At 38.6% G+C, this 27576-nt stretch overlaps 1 long non-coding RNA gene across 8 annotated transcripts in view; it reads right to left on the minus strand.

Moving 5' to 3' along the window:
- The window catches only part of LOC122867825, a 39289-nt gene extending 17375 nt beyond the window's left edge, over positions 1-21914 (minus strand). For 2 of the 8 annotated variants that reach the window (XR_006375995.1, XR_006375997.1), the window contains exons 1-3: positions 21556-21862; positions 20165-20229; positions 19725-19848 (exon numbers count right to left, since the gene is read on the minus strand). This is a non-coding gene — a long non-coding RNA (uncharacterized LOC122867825). Of the gene's footprint in view, positions 1-3564; positions 3668-6330; positions 6369-6999; positions 8575-9533; positions 9613-12594; positions 16248-19724; positions 19849-20164; positions 20230-21555 lie in introns of those variants that run through there. The other 6 variants (XR_006376000.1, XR_006376001.1, XR_006375998.1 and 3 more) reach the window with 5 other exon arrangements.
- Positions 21915-27576: the final 5662 nt, after the last annotated feature.

A 27576-nucleotide genomic window follows, 5' to 3' on the forward strand; every position in this document is an offset into this window, starting at 1 on the left:
TACGTTTCTGGAAGGTAAGTGGTGAAACTGTCCATTGGAAGGGTCTTTCTGATTAATTTAAAAATAGAATAAAAAGACAAGGCAAGTTATACTAGAGCTGGATAGCCAAATGGATTTTTTCACAAACTGGCAACCTAAAATTGTCCTCATTTTCATTGTCCCAACAGCTTATTACAGATCTATAAACCACTACTTTTATTTTTATCTATTATTATCTCAAAGACAACCTTCCCACCAGAATAGAGCTAGTGTTGCAGACTTGTGCTTGCTGAGGTTTAAACACCAAAATGGGTACCTGTTCTTTGAGGCTCTATGGTGCCAGGATTTGAAATAACTTACCTTTGCACATTAAACAATAAGTGACCACCACCATTTTGAAAAGAATGTTAAATTTTGGCTTATGGTAAACTTGGAAGTGTAAGTTTACAATCCTAGTTAACATTCTTATGCAATTTTTCACATCATTTACGTTTTTGATGTTTGATTTGGAGTGTTTTCATTGATGATGATATTGGTATTTGTTGCGCTGGTTTGTTGGTAAGATAATGTCGCCTAGTCACCTGGACTCTTGCATCTCTGCTACCTTTAAATAAGTCTTGGAATTGATTGTGTTATCTTTGACATTTTTGCAGTTGTGTGTGATTTGATGTCCTCCTTCTTGCACCGTCAAACTAAACTAAACTATTAATAAAACCTTTAGTCATGACATATAAACCCTTTATAAAGAATACATTATCAGAATGTGGTACACTCATTTATTCCAAGAAAAAGAGTGAAAATATGATTCATTTTGGTTTGTAATGGTGGTTTTAATTCCTTATTATGACCATAGACTAGGGGGCACAATTACCCCCTTTTATACTGTACCATTGCATCAGTGGCTATAGAAATTCATCATCAGTGTTACATTTGTAGACTGTTTATTAAACATTTTAACTTTGTAGTACTTGCAGAAAGTAAGTACAGAGAACTGAAACTGAAGAAAGAAGATAGCTAAAATGAGCAGATCTGAGGAGGAATTTAAGTTTTTCTTGACCAGCACAAGCACTACCTCAACCCCCTTCCTCTTTTTTCTTCTTGCAGGCGGCTCCCACATGTTTAGACACGCTATTACTTCAGGAGAGGCCCAGAGGGTCAGATCTTAAAAACAACAGTCCACTCTTTCCACTTTCTCAGCCACTCTGTCTAACACTTTCTATACAGCAGATGCACACTTTTAAATTAAATTTCATAGGCTGTGGTTCACAGCTAATCCACTGGTACCTGAAAACTTTGATTTACATAAAGTGAACAGTAAACTTGCAAACACTGTAACGGCAGGATTGGTTCAGAGAGTATTCATGTTGCTAGGCTCTCGTCTCTGTGTTTCAGCCAGCTTTCCTTCTTTTCCAGATGCTGGAGCTCCTCCCCGTTGGCCTGCCGCAGCCTCCCACAGCCTAAACCCAGCCAACAACCACAGCTGCTACCAATCTGAAGACTCTCAAAAGAAAGTTTCAGATGACCCAGATGAGAGGAAGACCCAGTCTGAAGACAGCACCCAGGATCAGACTGGGCTTAAAGGCATAAGCAGATGATAAAAAGCAACACCAGACAGTTTTTAAGGGTCACTCCTACTTAACTAGCATCTTGTAGAAAAGTGTGAGTCCTTGATAGATGAACATTTTCAAATAAACTTTAATTTATTTTGCCATAGATGGGGTTTTAAAGCCAAATGTACAAATTTATCTTTACACAGGAAAGAGATAAAAAAAACGGATTTCTTCATTTCTGCGGATTAATCCAAATCAGACTGAAGCTGTTTTTCTGCTCTGCACAGATCACCAACCCCGTTCTCTGATGTCGCCTAAAAGCTGATGCTTGAGTCCAACTTCTTGTTGAGCTAAATGGAAAATCTAAGGAAAATGGCATCTTCCCCAAATCTTCCTTCTGCCTGAAAAATCTTTGTACAATCTGAAACACTAGTGGTCCACATGTCTGCGCAGTTAAAGCTCTGAGTACCAGTACAGTAATGTTTAGGTTAGTTCTGCATTCTCTACTCTAAACTCTAGTCAGTTGTGTCATTGTTATATGTACAGAAATTAGCACATTATTTCAGTTAAAGCTGAAACAATTGGTTGATTAATCGACTGGCAGAAAAATAATAATAATTAATAATAAATATTCTGATAATTGATTAATTGTTAGTCATTTTTCAAGCAAAAGTGCCAAAAACTCCCAAGTTCCAGCTTTTTACTTGTGAGGATTTGCTGCTTTTCTTATATATGACAGTAACTTGAATATATTAGGTTTTTGGACTGTTGTTTGGCGAAACCAAGCTATTTAATGACATTACCTTGACTTTCAGAAATGATGATTTTTCTTTTACTATTTCTGACTATTTATAAACTTTTAGAAATAACTGATTTTTGGCCAAACAAGTTGTGAACACAAGATTTAAATTTCATCACTTTTTAAGTTGATATACTAAACTGAAATAAGAGTTGCTTATTTACACATCCAGCAGTTCCAGAGCAACATTATCATTCATTTGGAGTCGTGTCTGGCCACCTGAAGAATGTAAGTCCAATATTCACTCTCTTTTAGCTCTGTTTTTAGTCTCTACCATCTCCTGAGGAAAATATCTGGCTCTTTAGCTGCTAAATGCTGCACTACGTTCACCAGCTAGTTGCTAACTGTGTCTGCTGTTTGGTGTTGAACAGGTACAGGTCCCGAGGGGAGCTGCAGATTCAGGTAATAATTCTCTGTAGGTTCATTACTACGAGAGAGCCCGTTCACACTGTCACGCTATTTTTATATTGTCATTCGATCCATTATTATAAAAATATTGATTATAAAAATTATTGGCAAAATAATTGACTAATCAATAATGAAAAGAATCGTTGGTTGCAGCTGTAATTTCAATGCTACCAAATTTCAGAAGGGTGAAATCAACAACATGCTAGTTAGCTTCCCTTGTTTGCCACACCCTAAAGCCAGAGAAAGCTGGAAAAATGGCAATTTGAGATTCTATTTTAAGTGCTTAACTGATGATTGACAGCAGGCAGTAAATGCAAACAGCACTTTTCATATGAGCATCTTTTCCACAAAGTGTCATGTAGTTTTAACACATTTACATCTATAATGATCATGCTGCTACCTTGGAGATCTCTATTAACTCCCTCACTATATCACTATTGCGTCTTCTCAGCCTACTAACTGAAGTAGGCCTAAGGAATGTATCTTGGCAGGCCTCTATTTTCCCTTTTCAGCTGTTTGTAATCTTTCCTGTGAGGCTGGTCTGCACATTTGATTATAAATTATGTTGCATGTTGGAGATTGGATGAGAGAGAGAGGAGGCAGGAATAAGGAGGCCCAGAGAAAGTAGAACATGTGGAGCTCAACTTTGTATAAGGCATTACCATGTCTTTTCACAAATGAGTCATACAGTAATAAGTATTCACGCTGTCTGCTTCTACAATCAAGCTCTTGCTCCATTGTGAAGTATGTGAGAGAGATAAAAACTGTATCAGAAAGTATACAGAAAGTATATTCCACCTCTGCACCTGGCAACAACAAACAGCTGACCTTTGACATCCAGGTTGCCTTTAGAGATCCCAACAATGACATGAAGGTCCCACTTCAACCTCAGCGTTTCTGTCCTTTTATTTAAAGAAGTCCAACAGAGCGACTGGGAGGGAGACATTGTTACAGAGAAAACAAAAGTAATCACCACCTGCTAAACCACAAAGCCACAACACTCTATTATGTAATCATAGTTTACAGTGTTTCAGAACTGTACTGAGGATAATAATATCTGGCTTTAATCCAGATGTTAGATAGTTGTCAGGTTATGGACAGGAATTTGGGAATTTTACATATAAAAAATTACAGAGGAGATGTTAATACTGAAAGAATCATGTGAAACTTTAATTTACCTTGCATACAAGAGGAATAAGCAACATTAAATTAATAATAAAGATCCTGTGGTTGAATCCAAGAGTTAATCTCTTCGCTCTTTCACACCCATCTGCATTATGTGACTACAGCTCCTCCTTCTATGCTTAAGACATGATCCAGAATTCTCACATTTCACCATTTCATCTTGAAGTCCCCCCCATCACCACCACCTCCACCTTCCCCTTGGAATATGCCCACCCTCCACTGCGTAATCCTCAGCATAATGTCCGCATTCGTCATCACTGCTCTTTCTGCTCTGTGTTTACATGGTGAGCCAGTTTGTGAAGTTGGGGTGAGCCTAAATGCTGGAGACAGTATGCACTAGAGGAGGCTCTTCAGTGGGTGTGATCCCAGCCACCCCTCATAAGGAGATGACTCCTCAATACATAGTTTGGATACAAACAGTATACTGTAGAGTTTAGAGTAAGTAGAGTATCCAAATCAGGGCTCTAAGGACAGAAGATGTTGAATGCTGCACAGATAAAGCACTTTTAAAGCACTTGTGATTGTGGGCTATATAAATAAACTTGAGTTGATGAGGTTTTATGCCTCAGCAGAGAAGAAGAGTGAACTTTCTTAGAAAAGACATAAACTAACACATAAAAAACTTTAGGAATGAGCTTTAAAAATGATTAACATCAGAAAAAATGTAATGTTTATAAGCAGAGGTATGCAACAACAATGGCCCATTCGCAATGCATTTCTTTATTTTAGTTAACTTTTCAAGATTTGGTCCACTTTTTACCACACGCCTTTTCCATTTTTCAAAGTGTTACACAGTTTGCTGAGACATGCTTAGGTCTTGATCTTCACACACCAACTGTTTATTTTTCCACTTCGCACAGATATGAGAAACATTCGGCCAGAAGATGGCATACTCAAGTCCTTCAAGGATTCTAATTCATTTAGATTAATATTATGGCCACATAATGTCAAATGTGTTACATGTGTTAAAGTGTCAGAGCTGCAACTTAAGAATTTAACTTATGATTATTAGGGTTTACCACTTCAGGATAACTGGACTACATTCACTAGTGTTGTGATCAAATCTGCCAGTGCTATTTCCTCTGAGGTTAAGAAACGAACACATGGGCATGGTTTGGGATGTCATCTATTGCGTCTCAGCTCTGGTCTCCAGCGGACTGACTAATTCCTCTGTCCTGATCTCCTGTAAAAAGCTTTGCGCTCCCATTGGCAGAGGCTGTTTTCTCTGGCCTCTGCTCACTGCCCTGGGTCTGAGGACAAGGCCTCACAGCATGATGATCCCAGAGGGGTCGTACCTACACGTTTTAACTTCAGCACTGTGTTGGCAGGTTAGACTACATCTAAAGTGTTCCAGGTGGAAACTATCAGGAACTGTTGTGTACTCATTATTCTATTTACTATAGCTGACAATACAACCTTTTTAAAGCTTTATATACATTTTGAACCAGTCATTCTCAGTTCTGTCCTCTTTACTTCAGACATAATGTGAGATAAAGAATGAGAAAAGACTGGAAGTTTTTGTTACTGACGAGATGCTCTGGCTCATGATTCATCCTCTGTGAACTCAAGAGTTTGGTCGGCCAGCAGGCTGAGTGTGATTACACTCCCCCAATGAAAATGCTGCACCACGGAAAAAGACATCACCGGGACCACAATGAGAGACTCCACCTTTTGCCTCCTGATCTGAGAGTTTTTGCTACAAAGAAAGCCAAGCCTTTTGTGTCCTGCATGCCAATGACGGCCTGTATTTGTGTACATATTTAGCATATAAAATGTTTTCACTTTTCTGCATTTAATGTTTTTTTTCTTTTGAATTATCACTTGCCCGGGAAGCCTATTTTTTCCACTGTTTTTCAGGGATTCCAGATAGTTTTTACTGCTTTCAAACATCCATCACCAAACACAGACACAGGAATGAAAAGTGTATTTTGTAGTAATAATATAATAAAATAATAATATAATATTAATATATTGATTCATTAAAGCATCTGACAAATGGACAACTATGAAATGCTCATGTTATAGAGACTGTATAGCTAGTGGAGGAGTGGAGGTGTGTGGGGGTAGAATATACGTCGCTACAGGTAATATAAAAGAGGTAGCCTACATGTTATGGCTTGTACTGCCAGAAAGGTGCTAGAGCAACAAACTGAGATTGTAGGAATCACTTTCTCTCTCTCTTTACGCACACACAAATACACACACACACACACACACACAGATATGTACACACACAAAACAAAGAACAAGGCATATCTTTGCAGAATTTACTACAATATGCGTGACAAGAATTTATGATTGATAATAAGAATTAGTGGTGAAACAAGTATGCTGATGAGAGTAAAAAGTTCATTCATGAACTTGGAAATAGTAGTTTGACAAAATAATCGTAACTCAAGCTCAACTTACTTGGAAAATGCCATCTGCTGATGAAGAAGTTGAAAGCTCTGGTAAAAGCATAAAGTGGACCATGAGTTAGGGATTATTTTGTCAAAGTATTCAGATCTTTAGGTTAAACAAAATCACAAAATAAAAAATATTCATTACCACTAAACCACCAGTATTTGAATGGTTACTTTAGTTTGGACCTATTATAAGTAAAAGTAATTAAATATCAAAAGTAAAAGAACTCATACTAAAGACTGGACATTTCCAGAGTGTAAACATATGAATGCATTAATGTGCAAGCAGCATTTTCATGTTATAGCTTTTCAACTACTTTTGGGGCATTTAATCTATAGCAATGCATACTTTTTGATGAGATTACACTGTACAGCGTAAAATGTACAATATTTTCCTCAGAAAAGTAGTAGAGTAAAAGTGTAAAGTTGCACAAAATGGAAATACAAAATGGTAATGTACAAGAGGGCTGCCTCAAAATGCTATTTAAGTACTGTATTTGAGTAAAATGTACTTAATTACTTACTACTTGCTCTCTTTCAGAAGGCTAAATATTCCTAAATATATGTTTTTAGGCTTTAAAATGCACAGATATTAAAATGAATTGACAGAATGCTGAAAACTACACACCCACAAAATTGAGCTTAGTCGTGGACAAAAACAATTGATCACGATAGATAAACAACATCTTTGTTAAAGTTTATTTAGATTACTGGCCAGTAGTCCAAACTAATTCTCTCTGTATAGTCTTACTGGGTCTTAATACTGCAACTGTTGGGATCGTAAATTTTAAGTGAATTGTAAGTATTTTGGTGTCAGTCAGACTGAAGATGTAAATAATGGCCAAGAGAAAACTTACATGTGACTAGAAACTGTATGTCTATGATGGCAAATACAAACTTTTTTCTGTGACTAACCAAAAAACCTTTAGTCCTCAAGACTGACTGTTTCAGGACTGTTTTCATTTTTCCACCTTAAGGTTTTGTTTCCGAAGCTGAAGTCACAGTGCAGAGCTGAGCGTGATGCAGCCAGCAGCACAGCGTTAAGTGATTCCAGATGCTTTAAGAATTGAACTCATGTGCTGGGACAGAACAAAAAGATGTTCCCCTTTCCCTCATTTATCCAAGCTATTCTCTGTTGCTGTCATCTCTCTTTTCCTTCCCTGCTTTCACTCACAAAAAACAGCACTTAGAGAATGTTACCTGTGTTTTGGGTAACATTTGGCCATGAAAATGTCAAAAAAAGAGCCTTCCCTCAAGAAGTGATATCAGATTTCATGAATATGGAGCAAAAAAGTTTGGAAAATTTGGAACAAAAGCAATGCTGGTTAGAAGTGGGAGGAGTATCTCAGGGCTATAATCTTTCTTAGATTTTACTGCTATGAACTAGGCAATAAAAACCTCTGCATGTGACACAAAAACTATACTGCACAAGGAATGACAATCCCTGGAACCAATGCTGCATTTACATGCATCAACAAAACAACCTCCATCAATTTGACAGTCCAAAGACAAATTGTATGATTTCATGGTGCAGTATTTGTCTCACTATGAAAAAAACACTCCTATGGGCAAGGCTGGGAGAGGCTGGGTGGGGCTGGGGTGGGTTTGGTGGGTTGGAGAAGGTGGAGTCTAACACAAGGTCTGCACTCCTACCTCGTGAACTCTCAGGAAGGACGCCCCAGGGTGGCTACTCATTTAACTGGGTGCTTCTCTCCCTCCCACTGCTTAGAGATGTTTAAGGGGAGACAGGGAGGGGGGTGTAAAGTCAAATAAAGAACTTCAGCAATGCGCAAGACAGGTAGAGACAGGACAAAAATTAAAGGAGAGAGAGGAATAGATGGCAAAATGTGTTAACAGAGGTGGAGAGTGAAGATGTGGCAGACAAAAAGAAAGGGAAACATGAAGCATGAAGCATAAACAATCAAATCTTGAGCTGCTTAATATCTGTTTTTTGGCAAATATGTTCTTATGTTTCTACAGCTGAGTGCAGAAACCTCAGAGTGGACACATGCAGCATCATCCTAACAGATTATATTAAACTACATCGTTATTTTTATTTCAAATGATAGGGGAAGCAGACTGCATTTGGCAATGGTGTCTTGTTAAGCAGCTGAGCTCCAGGAAAACTGTTCGGAGGAGGAATGCAGACTGTTGAGTGTCTTGACATGTTGAGGGAGAGGTAGTGGGCTGAGAGGAGTCCAGTGCTGGAGGTTTACATCCTCATAATTTCAGGTGTTAATATGTAAAACATCTGTAGCAAAATGCAAGATCACAGGCATGAGAATGAGCCATCCTTGTAATCATAGACCTACTGTATCTCATTTCTTTACCTCAAGATGCAATTTAGATTTTTTCATTCACAAGAAAATCTTAAACATTTAAAAAGAGTTCTTTTAGCTTAAAAGCTAATTTTGTTACTAAGCCTAACAATAACCCAGGTGGCTCTGCAGCTTAAACGCAGTCATTAGAGTCAGAGGGGCTTGAAGGGGCAGGAAGCTGTGGATCCTGTCTTAATTGTGGGTGGCCACTGTCATTATTAGGTTAAGTATAACCATTGAACTTAATTAAAAGTCTAACCTCTGTGACTGACAGTCACACGCTGAAGTGATTCTGAAATTGGGAGGTGCCCACTTGATAACCCAATGATGACATTCCCACCTTAACTCTAACATCCAAGCCGTCTACTGTATGTGGCTAATTTAATTTATTTTAATTAATTTATATTTAAGTATGTGGGACAGTGACATCAGGTCCTGTACATTAATATCTTTGTAATCTGCAAATTATATTCTGCTGTAAGACCTTCAAATTCTTTCCTGAGCTAGCTTTAACTAAGACCATCTGGTTTGAATGAACTCAGACATTTGGTGCACTGCAAAGATGATTCACACTGTCTCACAAAAGTGTTTCCTTCATCAAAAAACACTGTAATCGTCATGCAGCGAAGAATAAAAATATGCTCCGGATTCAGATTCTTTATTTTGATATAAATTTTCAAAAAGCTCTATTCTAAGAAATACTGTAGCTTTATGTCCATAGTGTAGCGCAGTAACAGAAGCAGCATCAACACTGATAGAAAGTTAGACTAAGTCTAGGTTAATGGTGTCAGAGGATACTGTAAGTGCATATTCATCCACCATCAACATACACACTCAATTTTTTAACAGACTGCTCCTCCCTCCCTTTTTTCCCCCTGTGGTCGATTCTTACATTTTTTTTTGTCTTGACACTGTTTGTTCGTCCTTTTTGCATCTCAGCCAAGCATACTCCCTTTGTTGATGTGGCAGGCCTGGGAAATGAAAAGTTGATACTTCATGTCAGGCAAAAAAAGAGCACCTCCTCTTTTTTTTTTTTTTTTTACTCTTTTGCTTGCAAACGTGGACAGAAAAGAAAAAAAAGAAGATAATTTGGGTAGCTAACACAATGACACAGAATGTCAGGTTTGACAAATGGCTAGTGGTGGCCAGCAAACACCAGCCATTCAGGCATGCGGACCCTGTCTGTTCTGTCTATTTTATTTCATTTTAACATATTTGTATCTATTAAGCAGTGATCTTTGGAGAGCAAAAGTAAAGATGGAGGAAAGAGTCTGTTAATACACAATTACACACTCGTGTTCTCATTGTTAACCACCAAATTTTGTCCCTAAAACCCAAACTTCATTTTACTATTTGATTCTCTGGGGCTACAATGAAAAGCAGATACTTAAAGTGTTACCGATAAGCAATTTGATTTCCATCTACTGCATCAATCATGAGCCAGGAAAAATAACAAAACTTTCATGGCCTTCAGTTTCTCCAACATGTAAATCTGTCCAGGGGAGAGACAGCAACTAAATGACTAAAGGTGCGTTTCAGAGCCAGTGAACAAGCTCACAGTGAGTTTCCATGATGTGATGTGGAGAGAGAGAGCAACCAGACATCTTGCCTTTCATTCCAAAGCACAGCTGAACACAAACCAGGGAGGGACATGACACTAATCTAAATATGGGCAGCCGGCTGGAGCCAATAAGAGCCTGAGCATCCATTACCCCCGCCCACTCCCAACTCACCCCAAGCCCTCTCCCAGTGCTTATTGTAGTTAAACATGTGACGTGGAGCCCTCAAAAGCTGCTGTTTCTTCTTACCATCCCTAAATCGTTTGGCTCAGAGTGTCTGTTCTCTTCTTTTCTGTATATCTTCCATGGTATTTCCTCTGAAGACAAAGTCATAAAGTCTGTGTCCTAGCTGAAACACTGAGGATGTGCTAGAATATACAATAATGTCAGCAGAAAGCTATCTCAGTATCCTGACAGCACCAATAATTCACGTCAGCATCAACCCAAATATTCGTCTGACTTACATCAATCTTTCCATGCTCATAAATTATTATTTCCATAATCATAAACTATTTGCAAAACAAACAACCAAATTCAACATAATAATGATGTTTTACAGTCTCAGTCAGATTTCTTATACGAAATCAGTTTCAAACTTGCCATTAAAGTCAAAACTTTGATACCATGTTGCTCCATCTGAGCTGTGACGTGGAATCGTAACCCAGATTGTGCAGTTTCATGTGGGCCCGCCTGAGTGGAGCTAAATCTGGTTAAATTCTTGTAGAGTGCATCTAGCCTTTAAGGTGTTGTCCAGCTGAATCAGGGCACCCCTCCCCCAAATGTGAGCAGATGCCAGCGTCACATAAATTTGTATTTCTCCTGATCACCAACAGAAGGCGTTTAAACTTCACATGCTTATATCTGGTTGGATAGTCATGAAGATCTTGAACTGCAGAGCTGCTTTTCAGTCAGAGGTTGACTTAATGTACTGTAGCCACACAACATACCAGATTGTAAGGATGCAGTCACGTCAGCATCTCATAAAGATTAATTGCCAGCTCTGTGTGTTACACGTATGGAATGGCAAGAGGTTTCTTAAAAGCAGGGGGTCAGGGTTTACACATCCATGGTTTGAGTGAGAACACAACATCTCCTCCTGTTTGAAGCTGTGTAAAACCTGCCACCCCATCTTAGGTACCCTTACCCCTCTACCTGCCGTATGCTACCCATTAGCTGAGGGGAAGGAGGCTGCTTTATGGAGCCCTGACACTGGGGAGCCTGATCCTGACTTAGCTTAATCTGCTGAATAACCAGCAAAAGCCCAGTGGCAACAATCAGCGCGTTTGGCTCAAGTAGTAAAGACCCTAAACATTATTCTAGTTAGATTTAATGCCAGCATCAGTTTACAGTCAGACTCCTGCTCCTTTGGTTAAAAAAGCTTGTACATGTATGTCAGTTAACTCCTGTGTTTAATTCAATTAGGGCTGGAACTAACGATTATTTTCATTATTGTTTAATCTACCGATGATTTTCTTAATCAATTAGTTAATTGTTTGGTCCATTTAATATCAGAAAACAGTGAAAACAGATTCGCAGACACCAAGGTGATGTCTTGTTTTGTCCAGAACCCAAAAATATTCAAAAGAAGCAGCAAAGTCTCATATTTGAGTACCTGGAACAAGTACATTTTTGGCATTTTTGCTTGAATAATGACTGAAACAGTTAATCAGTTATCAAAGTAGTTCCCAATTAATTTTCTGTCAATCGACTTATCGATTAATTGACTAATTGTTGCAACTCTAAATTCAATCTTCACTTGACACTCTTGACAGTTGTCTCTCAATGATAAATCATTCTGCATTTATACCTTGGCGTCAGGAAATGAACGATCACACAATTAATCTCTTCTGTCCTGTCAGTTATGTGATTTCACTTGCGGGCACAGAAATAAGTATAAAGTAAATGTACTAGTCTTTATTTATGTGGATAAGACACATCAGTGATGATATTGTCTTATTTCTGCTGTCAGCCTTGTTTTAAGCTGCAATAATCCTTTTTTTTTTTTTAAATAAACAATGAATAAAATGACTACGTGTAATGTGAAAGGGGTTCGCTCGTAGTGACAAACCCACAAAGAATTATCACTTGAGTCTGCAGTTCCCCTCAGCTCTACAGAGCGTTTTAGCAAGCTTTCAGCTTGTTTTGGTTTTCCAGCTGGCAACTTAACTGTTCTGGTTCAGTCTCAGAACTCTTGTAGCATCATTTGTAGCCGCAGCAGGCAGATGTTTTCAATGAAAACCAACTGAACGCTACCTGCCCAGCACCAAAAGGCAGACAGACAAAGTTAGCTGGTGAACACAGTCGAGCATTTAGCAGCTAAAGAGCAAGATGTTTTTCTCAGGAGTTGGTGGAGACCAAATCAGAGCTAAAAGGAGAGTGAATATTGGACTTACATTCGTCAGGTGGGAAAAAAAGAAAAGCTGAAATGCTGATGTTGATCAGTACTGGCTGGATGTGTAAATAAGCTACCGTTTGCTAACAACTTTGCCAAATTGTGGGTTTAAGGTTTGATGTTGCCTGTGGCATTACAAAATTACACACAATGCCAGTTATGCCCTGTGACATTATTTCTCTTGAGATGCATTCAAGCATAAATTTGACTTTTGAATAATCTGAATCAGAAATTACTACATAATTCCACATTGGTTTAATATGAGCTTATGTTCTAAACAAAGAGCAATTTTGTATGTTATTCCAAAAATGTATCATTGTATGCATCACATTAAACATACCCATATTTGTGTTTTGTTGCAGAGAAGATGGCATGTTTAAGAATAAAGCATCATAGACACAGTATAAGAATAGTTGTGCAACAACAACGATGAAAGGGGTCACACTTTTCCATATTAATTTTCCACTACCATAAAACATACAATGCAGTCCTATTGAGCCCTCACTGGGTGCCTTTAAGACTCCCATCCCCCTACTGTACATTTGCAAGGGCCCCAAACTGGTTTCTGGATCCCAATTAAACAACAGAAGCACCTAGAGCTATTGTAAAACACCTAGGGGTGCTGAAACACCTCGAATAAAGAGCCCTTGATCTTCTCAGTTAGTAAATAATGAGCGCAGCAAAAGATCCTCTTTCAAACGTGGGCTTGCTACTGTGAGGGCCCTTGCATATTAATCTCAGCTTACTCTAATAAACACTTGCGTAAAAGCGTCTTTTTTCCTTCAAACAAACAGAAGCTGGTCTTTGATGTAGCGTTACGATGGCAGAGGTTCCCAAATACATTTTTATGATAAAAGATAACAGATGTGACATGTTCAAAAGACGCAGATAAAAAGAACATTTTTCGCACACTGAATATTGCACATCCTTCTTCACTGAGGAAGATTTCCAGTGAGACGCTTGTTTTAGTCTGAATATCGATCACACAGTTGGCTGCTGCAGGGACAATGTTCGCTCAGGTTGCAGCACCAGCATCCAAAACCATCTGGTTTTATCACTCTTAGACACATTCATGGCTCAGCCATTAAACACATATTTCTAGGATGTGACTGGAAAAGAAATTAGGCAGTGTAGTGGAGAAAAGGAGTGTAGTGTTTGGAAAGGTTTTGGGAGGATTTCTGCACCTGTGTTTGAACATATCTAGTCTGAGATGGAACATCTGGGTGTTTATGTGAGGAACTAGAAAACTGGTTATTCTATTTAACTATTTATATTCTGTTTATTTTTGCCATATTTCCAGCCTTTCAGTTGGCTTCCAATATCTGTGGATCAATCAAGATCCCAACTATTATAAACAACAACTATGAGATGGGACAAGTCATTGTTTCCAACTTGGCTCTTTCTATGATCTTTCTTTAGGCAGCCCCCCTCAGCTAGGATCATTGAGGAGTTTGGGGCGCTGCTGCTCTTGATCAATAGAGAAAATTGGTGACGTACTGTAGTGACTAGTTGGTGAAGTGCTATAGTTAGCTAACCACTAACACGTTAACCAGCCGGGAACATGCTAGCACTAGTCAGTCACAATAGCTCTCTGATCTTCGTTTTATTTTCTCTGTACTGGACCGTTTACTCCACCTCCAAAAGAGTGGAGGAGGATAAAAGCTCTTGAGCTAGCTGTCAGTTAGCAAGCTTCACTAGCTTGGTCACTAATTCGGTTTATTCAACAGACATATTGGTACCACTGACTGAAACCATTTCTCTTTTGTGGAGCAGTTTATACTCCAACAGGTGAGGCAAATTATTAATAATAATTTTGGACCCTCCAGCTCTCCGTTCCCTCACAGGTTAGCACTGTCAATAATTTGTGTGTCGAACTTCATCAAAGTCAAACTCAATGTGAAAATACTTCGCATCCATGAGTGAATTCACTGATTGCGGCGATTATATTTTGGAATGAATTCATTTTGTTAGAAATGCTGATGTGACCGGGCCACAAGTCAGAATGAACAGTATGTTTCCTATTTCAGATATCAGGGTTTTGTCACTTGATTTGCATGAGTAAAATTCTTTATAGGGATTGGAATTTGGTGTCCAGGGAACTGCTTCTTGACAATCATTTGTTACCCAGGGAGCTGAGCTTTTATACAAAAAATGTAAATGTTACTGTGGATTGAAACTCTCACAAAATGGCTACACTTGAACACCTCCCAAGTTTTCTACATTTACTCTGTCATTCAAACCCTTGTTTAAACACTGGCCAGATCAGATGGAGGAGAGAGGCAGTACAGCCAGTATGTCCCTTTCCCGCCACCTCTCCCTGCCATCTTCTCTGTCTTTCTCTTGCCTCTTTGTCTGTCTATCTCTGTCTTACATCCGCCTCCCACTCTCTCTTTTTCCTTCTCTCTCTCTCCATCCTTCTCTTTAGCTCTCTCCCTCTCTTGACTCATCCAGGCAGAAGACCAGGAATAATAGGAGACAGGAAAGAAAACTCCACAGCAACTGTGTGTGGGGCCAAGAACCAAGCCCATGGTCTTTTTTTCCCTCTATACTATAGCCCTCTAATTTAGCGTTTATTTTAGGATGAGTTTATTGAGCTCAAGTCTCAGTCCAATGCAAAAAGCCTGAAACTCAGTCACTGTGATATTCACTCACTGCACTCATCTATGACTTACTCATCAGAAGGGGTTTTGCTGCAGTTTATTTCAAGTCATTGTGGTGTTGAAGATCAATCAAAGGGTAGGATAAGAGAACATGGAAGCTTTAGTGCTTTTCCAATGCAACATGAGACTCAGACAAGGCTTATTTAAACTAAATCGTGTTTTAGGGACAGTTGAATGACTAGAAATGAATGTATACATTCTCCTTCTTTCATGAAAGAGACAAAAAGTATGATATAATATTTTTCATACCTGAGAGGCAGACAATGTCAGGACACTCGGGTGCCAAAGGAGTGACAGTTTTGTCTTTATGTGGCATTTTAACAGATGCAGTTAAATGCAGAATTGCAGAGGGCAATGCAGCCTTTGTTAAAATTCCAGTTGCCTCGCAGCACAGTAAAAACGGGGGAATCTGTTGCCGATCAGCAAGCTCACCTGGTTTCAAAACTATCCAGGTGTCCATGTAACATAACTGCATGTGCAGGTGCAAAGAACGGAGCAAAAAATTACAGTTCTTGGTTTTAATAACAGCATAGGGCTTCAGTGGGCATGGTCTGAGCCCTTACTGTCACTGAAGATGAATAATGGGAGGACGCATTATGTCAGATGTCAACATGGGATTATAACTTTTACATTTACTGGCACCCATGCAAAAGTCAGTAGCTAATGTTTTGACAGCTTTTGATATAGAAATAGAACATAATTAGTACCTGCAGTTGTTTCTGCCATGAAAAGTGCTGCCTGATTTGAACAGCTACCAGAATTGTAAATGAAGACTCAACATAATTCACAAAGTAACACCGGGCCGGTTGTTACACTCACACACTCAACTACAACATGCACTTCAGCCTGTAAATCTAAATGAAATGCTAACAAATGCTTACATATGGGTGTCCATCAGGGTGCAATAATATGCATCATATTTCAGAATTGCTCACTTTTTAGCCACGCTAGCGGCGTGGCAATGTTGGTCGGTCGGTCCACCACTTCGGTCAAGCCTGAAATACATCAACAACTATTAGATGGATTTCCATGAAATTTTCTACAGACATTCAAGGTCCCCAAAGGATGACTCCTAATGACTTTGGTGAACCCCTGTCTTTTCCTCTAGTGCCACCATGAGGTTGACATTTGTGATTTTGAGTGCACCACAAACCACAACCACTAATGTCTTGACAACTATTAGATGATCTGCCATGACTTTTGGTACAGACACTCATACCCCGCTTAAGAATGAATTGTTATAACTTGGTGATCCCCTGACTTTTCATCGAGCGCCATCATTAGGTCAAAATTTTAATTTGTCCATTACTTTGGTTTATGACCAAATACCTCCAAAACTAATCACGCCCCCATCAGTTTCAGCTGTACTTTGTGTTCAATGCTAATTATCAATTGTTAGCATGCTAACACTAAGATGGTAAACATGATACCTGCTTAACATCAGCATGTTTGCATTGTGAGCATGTTAGTATACTTACATTAGCATTTAGCACTTGTTTCTATTTCTTTCTGGTCACTTTTCTGGAGTATGACATGCGGAGCATTCTATCTAGCAAGTCCAAACATGCCAGATTCAAATGTTACACAGGGAAAGCAATTTTAAACATTTCATAAAACAATTTATTGCTGAATTGTCATGGGTGCCTCCCTGCACACACTACTCTTAATGTGATAAAATAGCGCAGTGGTAGTGAACATCCCTCTACATAATTAGTCAAGGCACTCTTGCCTTGCACCTACTTCCAATGCTCCACATACTGAAATGACAAATGACTAAAAATCGAAATTCCTACATTAGGATAGATCATTTGTATAATTTGCACAGCACAATCCAAACACACACCCCTCCAATCCCAACACCATCCTCCGTACTTCCTCTCACATCTGTTAGCCTTGCTTTTTCAGGGTGACACAAGAGGCAAGCAGAAATCTACCTCCTCCTAAAACTCCTCCTCCTCCTCCTGCAGCAGTGGTGGTTTCTGAACATGTGGCTGGCACCAGGACACCTCATCGTGCATGAAATTTCTTATCCTGAGGCCTCCATGGTAGAATCTCAACATAGCAAACAATGCATGCAGTGACAGAAAAAGAGACACTAATGCCACAATAACATTCAGGGATAGCCGAATTTCTTGTAGAACTAGGAACTTAGGTCAAAAGACACAGCTGATAAAATGGTGGAAGAAATTTGACTTGAACTTGACGGATAAACTCAGCTTGCTCTCTCCTTTCAATTAGTCTACAGCACTTTTCCTTTGCTGTAAAACACACAGAGGCATACTGCAACAAGATAGGCCAGGATGACTCCTACTACTGCGAGCAATTACACACAATCTATCAAAAAAGGAAGGCAAGGCATGGAAAAAGGAAGTAAAACTGCTATCAGCATGTTTGATCAGAATATGTTTACTTGACTGAAGGAAATGGCATTCTCAAAGTCTCAGCTGACACTGAATATCAACAAAACTTCACTGTATCTTAGCAAAATGTAAAACACTGCATACACAGCTTTTGATATAGATTGTTGTGAACTATAATGACTAAGCAATTGTAGCTTAGTCTGCCAGCAACAACTTTGTTTTCTCAAAGATCTCTTTGCAAAGTGAGAACAATCGCAAAGGGAAAGAGAGAAAGCATTTAACGTGGCAACTTTACTCACATCCTCCCCATGAAAAGAGGAGGTGAAAATAAGGGTGGAAGAAGAGTAAGGAGGAGAAGACGGCGGCTGTGGCCATTTAAATGGCTCAAGTCGTATACACTCCCTCTGCTAAACAGTGGGTTAAGAGAAGTCATTTTTGCCCATGCTGGATGTTAGGGGAGGGAAAACAGACCACACTGCATTCTTTTGTATTGAGGTCACTTTTTTCTTCTCAACCATTCTGAAGTACTCAGCACACTTCGGACTGGACTGCAAGCTCTTTCTAATGGAGCACTGAGGGATCTACTGCACATGCCCAGAAGTGACATTGCCTACTGGTGTTTCTTTCCAAAACAGACAGAATTTCCCAAAAGCATCATAGAGGAAGAATTAATAAAGAGGATAAAATGGGTGATACAATATTATTATACTGTATTTTGTTCAGACTGCTTTGACCAACACTTTGGATGTTTTAGAGGAATTTTACCATTTTCCACCCCACCTAGAGTCTGAAAAACCTGTGGATGCCCTTCGTATGTGTCAGCATGCAGTTGGTTTGCTGAATGGTGACTTAGCTTTGCTTAAATCAGATATGTCAAAGGGATCAAAAAAAGAAATTTGATCATGTTAAACTTCCCACCGATTCCTTTTTACATACATGGCACACGGCCATGGGAATAAGCATAATTCAAAAAATAAGGTCTAACTGTAACAAAACTGGACACTTACTTGCCTACAAGTATGTAGGATGAGTATGGTATGTCTTTACTTGTGTTATACATAAGAAACAGCTAAATAATTCTAGGAGGCATTGAATTACAATTTGTTAATATCTGTCAAGGAAGATTTTGTCTTGGTGCATTGCTCCTTTCACTGTGACTTGATAAGTAGATATACTGACATTATTTACATTACATTATTTAAAAATCACATTATGTAAAGATTATATCACGGAAAAATGTAAGCTGGGACCTGGTCCTCAAAACTAAATGACAAAATATGTTGTTTGTCATTGTCTTCCAAACTAACTGTATGAGCATATTCTGATCTATCAGCAGGAAAATATTGCTTTCCAAAAACGTTACAAAAAAATCTATTCTGTGGTTAAGACCATTAGGTTTAGGCACAAAAACTACTTGGTTAAGGTTAGGTAAAGTAATGGTCTAAAGAAAGAAATGTTGACTGTCAGTAGGAAATTGGGTACAAAGTGTTCTCCCTTGTCAGAGTCACATGGTTTGTTGACCCATCCATTAACCCTAACCTCCTCCCAACGAGGTTTGTGTATGTGTGTGTGTGTGTGTGTGTGTGTGTGTGTGTGTGTGTGTGTTAGTAACAATGTCACACTACTATTTCATTTTATTTTTTTGTCATCATTACTTTTTTTTGTCACTTTGTCATTATTTTACACTTTTAAATCCTATTTGTATGTCTTTTTATATTATCTTGTTTTAATGCCTTTTATGTCTTCTGTAAAGCACAAATAAACATGCATTACCTTACTTCCACCTTTGCTTCTGAGACGTACTAGTCTTAATTTATACAAACACAAGAGGTCCTTGTCAGGAAAACGTAAACATATCTTGTTTAGCCATTTGAGCAGAGAGAAAATGTGCCCATGTCTTTAAGAAAAATTACAATTACAATACTAATCACAGGCAAGGATTGGTAAGACTTTAAGAAATTAACATGATTACCTTCCTCAGTGAGTAATCACATTACAAGATTCATTGGTAACGGATTACTTCCCCAAGACTGGCCTGGGCACCTTGAAAACCTTAAAAACACAGATTTTCTCACACAAATAAAACAAATAAACACTTAGAGTGTCGTTTACCTCAGCACATCATTCCTGTGGTTTCCTGCTTGGTCCTGGAGGGAGCCCTACAAGTCCAAGCTAGGAGGCTTTCATCCTTCACTGCCATGTTCTGATGTAATGTCAAGCACTGGGACCTGGGGGCCTTGAGAAAACAACATTGGCAGAATGTGAATGGAGGCACTTTGCCCCCTCATCAACAGAGCAACAAGTTGTCATAAGGTAACACTGATTCACAGCCTTGTAAAAGGATGAGACACATGTTCCATTAGAATCACAGCATACAAGACATGTAGGGTTTGGTAAATACTGAGATCATAAGGAAGTCTTCAGTTAATACTTTACTTTCCAGTCATCATTTTTCATTTCTTTCGTCTCATGTGTGATAAAGTATGTATGAAACAGGTTGAGCTTTTGCAGAGGCTCACAGCATTTCTTTTCCTCCATATGAATAAACTTACTTTTGATACCATCACATATGGTGCACAGATGAATATTACTGCTAGACGGGCCTGGCCTCGAGGTGCTGCAAAGACAAAGGTAAAACATAAGGAAACTTTTTTAATATTTTATATTTTTATTTTAAACTTTTGAGATCATCGCACTCATGACACAATACAATGCTAAGGTGTGAGAGGCCAAAAATGTCAAATATGGAGAAAGGAAGGCCCTGCACACTTTACTTAACACGCAGATATGAAACCGATGTCGACTAAACACAACCAGGACCAGTCTCTTTAATTTTACTTTACTAAATGCACAGTTCACATTGATCTTCTCATGTAACTCTCTGTAAGGCAGCAAATAAGTGTATTTCTCCAAATGTCCAATGAGTATTTCTTTAGATTCAAAAGTAGAGAAGGGATGGCTCTTCACACTTCCATTGTAAGTATTATTATTACTATTAATAATAATAAAGCCATGTATGAAGGTCTACCCTGATGAAGATATGGTGCCTGAATACTTGCCTTTAATATTGATTACTTGTAGAGTTGTTGAGGTACTTCATATGTGCATTTCCTAAAGAAAAAGTTAAGAGACTGGTCCTGGTCAGTGGTGGAAGAAGTACTCAGATCTTTTACTTAAGTAAAAGTAGCAATACCACAATGTAGAAATACTCCATTTTACTTAAGTAGAAGTACAAAAGTATTAGCATCAAAATATACTTAAAGTACCAAAAGTACTCACTATGCAGAGTGACCCATTTCAGAATAATGCACATTATTTTATTTTATTATAATTATTGATGGATAAATGTGTACATCCCTCTAATGTTGCAGCTGGTAAAGGTAATTTTAATTACTTTATATACTGCTGGGTAGCTTGTGAATGTTCACTCAGGGATCAATAAAGTCTTATCTCATCTTAACCTATAATAATAGATCATAATGTATTTGTTGATTGTATCCTAATCTGCAAAGTAACTGGTAACTGAAGTTAGCAAGTAAATGTAGTGGAGTAAAACGTACAATATAAAGTAAGAGAAAATGGAAATACTCAAGAAAAGTACAAGTAACTCAAAAGTGTGCTTAAGTACAGTACTTGAGTAAATGTACTGAGTTACTTTCCACCACTGTCCTGGTTGTATTTAGCCTAATTTAGCATAAATACCATGATAAAGACTGATAGCAGGTGGAAACAGTAATGTCAAGCCTACCATAAACCAGAAAAATACATATTCCAACTGCTCCAAAGCTGTCTTATTTAACTTTACATGTTGTATCGTGTTAGCCGCAAGCAACGTGTATTTCGCAACATGCTAGCTAGCGAGATACAACATTGTTAGCTAGCACTCTAGCGTTAGCTAGTAAGCTACCCACCGCTACATCCAAGAGTCACCTGAGTAACTTACCTGTTAACTTCAAAGTGAGGACTTCAGAGATGCTGCTCGCAGTCACGCCCAGCGGTTGTTGATCGGTAAACAATTGAAAACCAACCTGCCACGTTTTCTGTTTCTACATATGTTATATACACAAGACATAACGTGTAAGTAAGACAGCTAGGAGTTGTTGGAAAGAATCGTAGCCAGAGCTAGGCTAGCTGTTTCCTGCATTTGTGCTAGGCTAGGCTAAGAGCGCTGGACTCATCTAACGGTAACAAAGCAAACACCTTTGGCGTGAAGTTTAATAATCCTGGTTGTTGCCCAGTGATTCAGTTTATTGAGTTTTATTTCTTTGCACAAGTTAAAATCAAATAAATGACATTAAAATAACAATTGGAATCAATACCTAGGTTAAGTTACCTAAATGCAGTAAAATAAAACAGAATCTACAATATCAAAGATATATATATATATATATATATATATATATATATATATATATATATATATAGTTCATGACATGAAAACAATGACAAAATAATATAGAATTAAATAAGAATATCAAAATTATTTTTGATTGCAGTCTTTAATGAACATGTAATTCTATTCAAATGAAATAAATAAAGAGCTCAAAAAGTAATTAGGCCCCCTATATCTGTGCTGACCCTGTGCTAGGTGTATCAGAGGATGAAGATTTAAATGACAGTCTCGTTGAGTAAGAGTGACTATGTGAATTAGTTTGAAAGTAAGACATGAAATTATCAGGAAGACTTCCCTCCCTGAATTGTATCTTGTATAAATAAAAAAGTACATACTTGGAAAATATAAATTTGCAGTTTCTTAAATAAAGGAGCAGATGCGGTGCAGGGATCTGAATACTATTATGTTGGTTTTTAGTGACAAGGGTGCTAATATTGTCACAGATAACAAAACAATGAATGCTATAACGTTTTGACTTTGACACAGTAGCATATACAATATTTTATGAATTGTGTGGAAACCTTGTGCGTCATGTCGTCATCTTAAATAAAAACAAAAGTTAAAAATCACTTGCTTACCAAAGTGTGATCAATACATGTTGTTTTCACATTAGCTGTCATGTGTGTAGGAGGTGAATGCTATCCACTACAAAGAAACTTGCTAATGACATTCACGGATTGGTGATGGCTGAGGTAAGTTACTTTCTCCTTTTCCGCTGTTGTCCAAAAGAACAAATATCCAGAGATTGGACAGCATTGCAGCCAGTTACACTAATGTCTGTAACTTCTGCTCGTCTGTATCAGGGAAAGTTATTGAGAGAGAAAATCCTACAAGATGCAGACTGCTAAGGCTGTGATAACATGACAGCTTGTACTTTACTGTCTCACAGTAAAAACCTGGGACTGATAGTACTGGCCAATCATTTACTTACCATGCAATCAGAGGTATTAACAGGTTTTAATAATAATCATTCGCTTATTCCAAAAATATACATAACCACAAGTCATCTCAATTCAAGAACACTTTGGGGTAATATATGCTACAGATGGACAGTGCTTCCAGCAACACTTTAGGAATGTAGACATAAAAAATGTAAAGATCAAGAATTAGACATTCCTGTACTTAAAAAATGTGCCCAGAATATCATTGTCTTAGCAGTGTAAAAACTAGGACGTTGTTAATTTTTGTTTCTGTGGCTGAGGGGAGAGTATGAGTCATCTGACAGATGGGAATTTTTTCCCTACATAGTTAGTGGCTTCCCTATTTCCATTTCCAGTCTCCCTTAGTTTTAGGTTACCTGCTGTCTCTTCTGCCTCTTTTTCTATATTCTATAAGTTCTCTAGAAATAATGGAGCTTCAATATGGATACTAAAAATCCCACTTTAATCCATTTGAGAACTTAATACCTCCTCCTACTCAGTTATACTCATCTTTCTCTCCTTGCTTCTCTTTGTTTGTCTCTCTTGCTCTCTTTTTCTTTTTCCTCTCTCAGCTCCACCTCCTACTTTCCCCCGTTTTCCTCACATATGAACATCTCTGTAGGCCGCAGCATTTATGAGTGCTTGCAGAGGGGCGGCAGACAGCTGGAGTAACGACATTTCCAGACGGGATCTCTGAGCTCATTTCCCCCCCGAATTATTCCTCGCAAACTCGCTTCGAGGCAGAGGCAAACTTTAGTCTCAAATCATGGTTCTTAGACACTATTTATAAGTTAAAAGATTACAACTGGTGGTATAGAGGAGAAATCAAAGTACTTAACATGACTCAGTTAGTTTTGTAAGAGTGACTACAAAAGGAGCTGAGAATTTTTTAGAAAGTGGCTGATCCTAAAACAACTCACGCCTTTATTTGACATACTGCTGTGCTATTCAGATCATGCAAAAGAGAAAACTAGAGATAAAATGACAAGGCAGTGCAGTTAAAGCATTGACTAACTTTCCCAGATGGTGGGAAAGACCGGTGTCAAACCACCCTGAAGAGACTGCAGGTCAACTGGAAACTACGTTCAGGGAGAAATGGGAAGAAAACTATAACTGTAGACACCAACACATCAATTTTTAGTTGCATCTCTCTTCAAAAGGCATCAGTAAACACATAAATGAAAGGTTACAATACCACATATTTCAAAAGTTTTAAAAGCAATTTGGAGTTGATGATTCAAAATAGTTCCTGACATATGTATCTAATTTGGAAACACAAACATTAACTTGTGTCACTTTTTCCTTTTTTGTGTGTCTCCCATCCAGAAAAGAATATTCCATCCCAACATCATTGTGCTAACTCCTCTCTCTCTCTCTCTGCATTGTAACAGGCTCTCCCAGATTTTGAGCTATTGTGGCAGTGAAATATGACACCCACATGTGCACAGTGGGGCTCTTCGGTTTTTGTCTTGTGGCCTCTGACGTTGTGCTAACATGTAGATAACCAACATAACCGTCGTCAGATGAGGGGACACTTTGAGGGTTTCCTATGATTCTCCATGGTGTAATGTCTAAGGACAGGTCATTTGTTCAGGAGCTTGTGCACATCATCTTTGGACATATTTTCCACAAAATCTCACCTGGGACAGTTAGCGGTCAATAGCTACCGAACAGCCAATACTTTTTAAATATCAAAGGATTAGGCTTTTGCTTTTGAACATAAACTAACTACAAAAATGAACACTCTCTGCTCCAAAGGATTTGCTTTATGAGATACTAAGAGCAGCCCTTCAGATAAACTTCTCACTGTCCGGTATGCTCTCTCCGCCTTTCCCTGATTTTAGTGGTGCCACGCTTGCCAGCAGTCTTGCACATTATCTGAAGTCAGGGAAGGATCCAGTCATATTTTCCATCCACTTTCTGTGTCTGACTGGATGTCTGTGCTGGTGGGAGAGTAGGCAAGGCGAAAAAGAGGGAGGGATGGAGAGCTGGAGTTTGGATGGGGGCTGGGACAGTGGAGAAATCCAGATGCAGAGACGAGAAGAAAACCGAACCTAGAAACAGGGGGAAAGGGCCTTTGCTGAAATTTGTGTTGCGTGAGAGAAACAAAGCCAACAGATAGCTGTGTAGCACATCCCACGTCAAATCCTGAAAAAACTTGTGCCATGTGGGTATAAAGAGGAAACCAGTAATCTGACCATTTAGTCAAAAGATGGGCATTTAACATTAAGCTGTCATTGGATAGGCCAATGAAGGACGTGGTGCCATGATGGTGCAGGCTTTGGGTTTTTAGCTTTGGGTTCTCCACCATTTTCTCTCACGCCCCAAAGGGGAGGTGATGTGTCATGATGGGTGGAGCTCATGAGAGGCTGGATTTGTTAGGCAGTTGAATTCTAGTTTCAAAAACAGTTAGATAATTTATACACATCAGTTCATTTACTGTGGGACTTTTTACATTATCTTATTAGTGATAATTATTGACCAATTATTATTGCAGTATGTGTAAATTGACGGCACTGGGTTTTCTGTAAATGTCAAATGATAATTTTGCTAGTGTTTGACACAGGTTATGCATATCATTCAATAATTCTAATAATATTCCAACAGTAATGCTACTATAATTGCTAGTAGTGATAATATTGATAAAATGCGGTAATAATAAAGAAACAGCGTGTTTGAAACATCCCATTTTTTAAAGTTGCACCTAATTGACAAAATAATCTTATCTATTTTAACAAGTTTAATTACAGTAACCTCTGGCGATTCATCAAATACTGTATATACATCTATACAGTAGCATTAATTCCAACCGTCCATCGCCTGCTACTGCAGAAAATGACTGTCCTGAATGTAAATGACTACTGTAGTGGAGAGAGTGGTGCTCAGCCAGCAAGCACTAACCCCATCCTGGAGACTAAGACAAAAGTTGGGCCTTTATGAGATGATTGCAGTTCACATAGAGCTCTACTTGGAGTAACAGTCAGAAGTGGGCTGAATCATTCACCCTGTAATTGAGCATTTACCCATAACGCCGCGTGGAAGCCTTTTTTTTCTCCAAATGATGCTACAGCTTTGAATGAACTTGCAGTCTGGGCCAGAGCTGGAAGGTTTACTTTTACTGGTGTAGTCACACCAGTTATTTGCTCGTCTGTACACGTACACGGCAGACACAAGCAGTCCTGACTGTGTGAATGAGGATCTCTGCTGAAGACCTGACGTTTACAAATGAGCTGCAGTAGTGCCAAGTCATATATCTGGATAGTGACTTTTTTTCAAAGATTGTTTTTTCAGCCATTTGCCTTTTGTAGATAGGTCACAGTAGAGGTGCAGACAGGACATGGTTAGGGAGGGAGAGAGTTATGACATGCATTCAAGATCCCCAGTCGGATTAAAATGGAGGCATCACAGTGTGATATGCATCTTAACCACTAGTCTACCAGGACACCCCTATGGACGGTGGCAGTGACGGTGATGATCTATGTATTAACATCAACAAACAGTTTCATTTGAAAACCATGTAGCAGGTCATGTATGATCCCACCCTCCATCTTACATTTACAAATTGATTGCCACTTACTGTATCTACTGCATAGGCTGTGTCTGGAATCATTCACATTTCACTATATGGTACACTATATTGTGTGTTCGCCATTTTGCAGTGTTGTCCAAATGTCTAATTATGATACCCTATATAGTGGACTCAAACTATCCTACAATGCATCCTCACAAGAAGTGTACAATTTATGATCACTAACTGAGCGCTAGCTCCCATTGTGAATTGCACAGACAAGGGAAAACATTTTTTAGATGGCAACTGGTTGAAAGGAATGACCTGAGTAGTGTCTGAAATTGCTTTTCACTATCTGATACACTAGTGAGTGATTTCAGATCCAGCTATTAGCTGTGGGCGATGCCACAAAATTTGGTTTCGATCCAATACCAAGTAATACCAGGGCCAGAATCACCAATATCGATACAGATACCACTACAGATACTGATACTTTTTATGACAGTATTAAAAGTGGCTAATGGGAAAGTTTTACAGTTTGGGGTATGTAGTTGAGAACATCTGGTTTGTGCCAGTTTTCAGCAGGTTATTCTGCCTGAAAACGAAAGCCAGAAATTCATTTTTACCATGATTATTTACTAAATGAGCACATATAATTTAGAAAACTGCTAAGATAAACAGTATTATAGTTTGGTAGTACACTTGATAACAGCCATTTAGAATTTAAAGATATACTGTACAGTGACTGATTTTAATTTTGGATACTGTACAATTTTCCTCATACCCTGCAATTTGTCTGAAGCAGGTGGGCCTACAATGGACTTCTACATAAACAAAGCGTGAATTGTCTGCAAAACCCCGTAATTGAAAATCATTAAAAAAAACATCATAATGGCCTGGAACAAAGGTTTAACAGCAAGTAATAGTGGCCTTATCGTGAAATGCCAGTGAGACAGTGAGTCAAAGGAGACATTATAGTTTTTAAAAAAGCAAAAAACAAATAAATGCCCCTCAGCACCCTAAATAAAGTGGAAAAAAGTGGGCCTCCAGGCACTAAGTGATAGAAAAAAGTGACAGAGGGAGACAGAGAGGGTTTGGCTTTGTTAGAGTTTGGAGCAGCAAAGGCTCAGAGACTTACAAGTA

This window comes from Siniperca chuatsi, linkage group LG20 (assembly GCF_020085105.1).
Source record: "Siniperca chuatsi isolate FFG_IHB_CAS linkage group LG20, ASM2008510v1, whole genome shotgun sequence".
NCBI lineage: Eukaryota > Metazoa > Chordata > Actinopteri > Centrarchiformes > Sinipercidae > Siniperca > Siniperca chuatsi.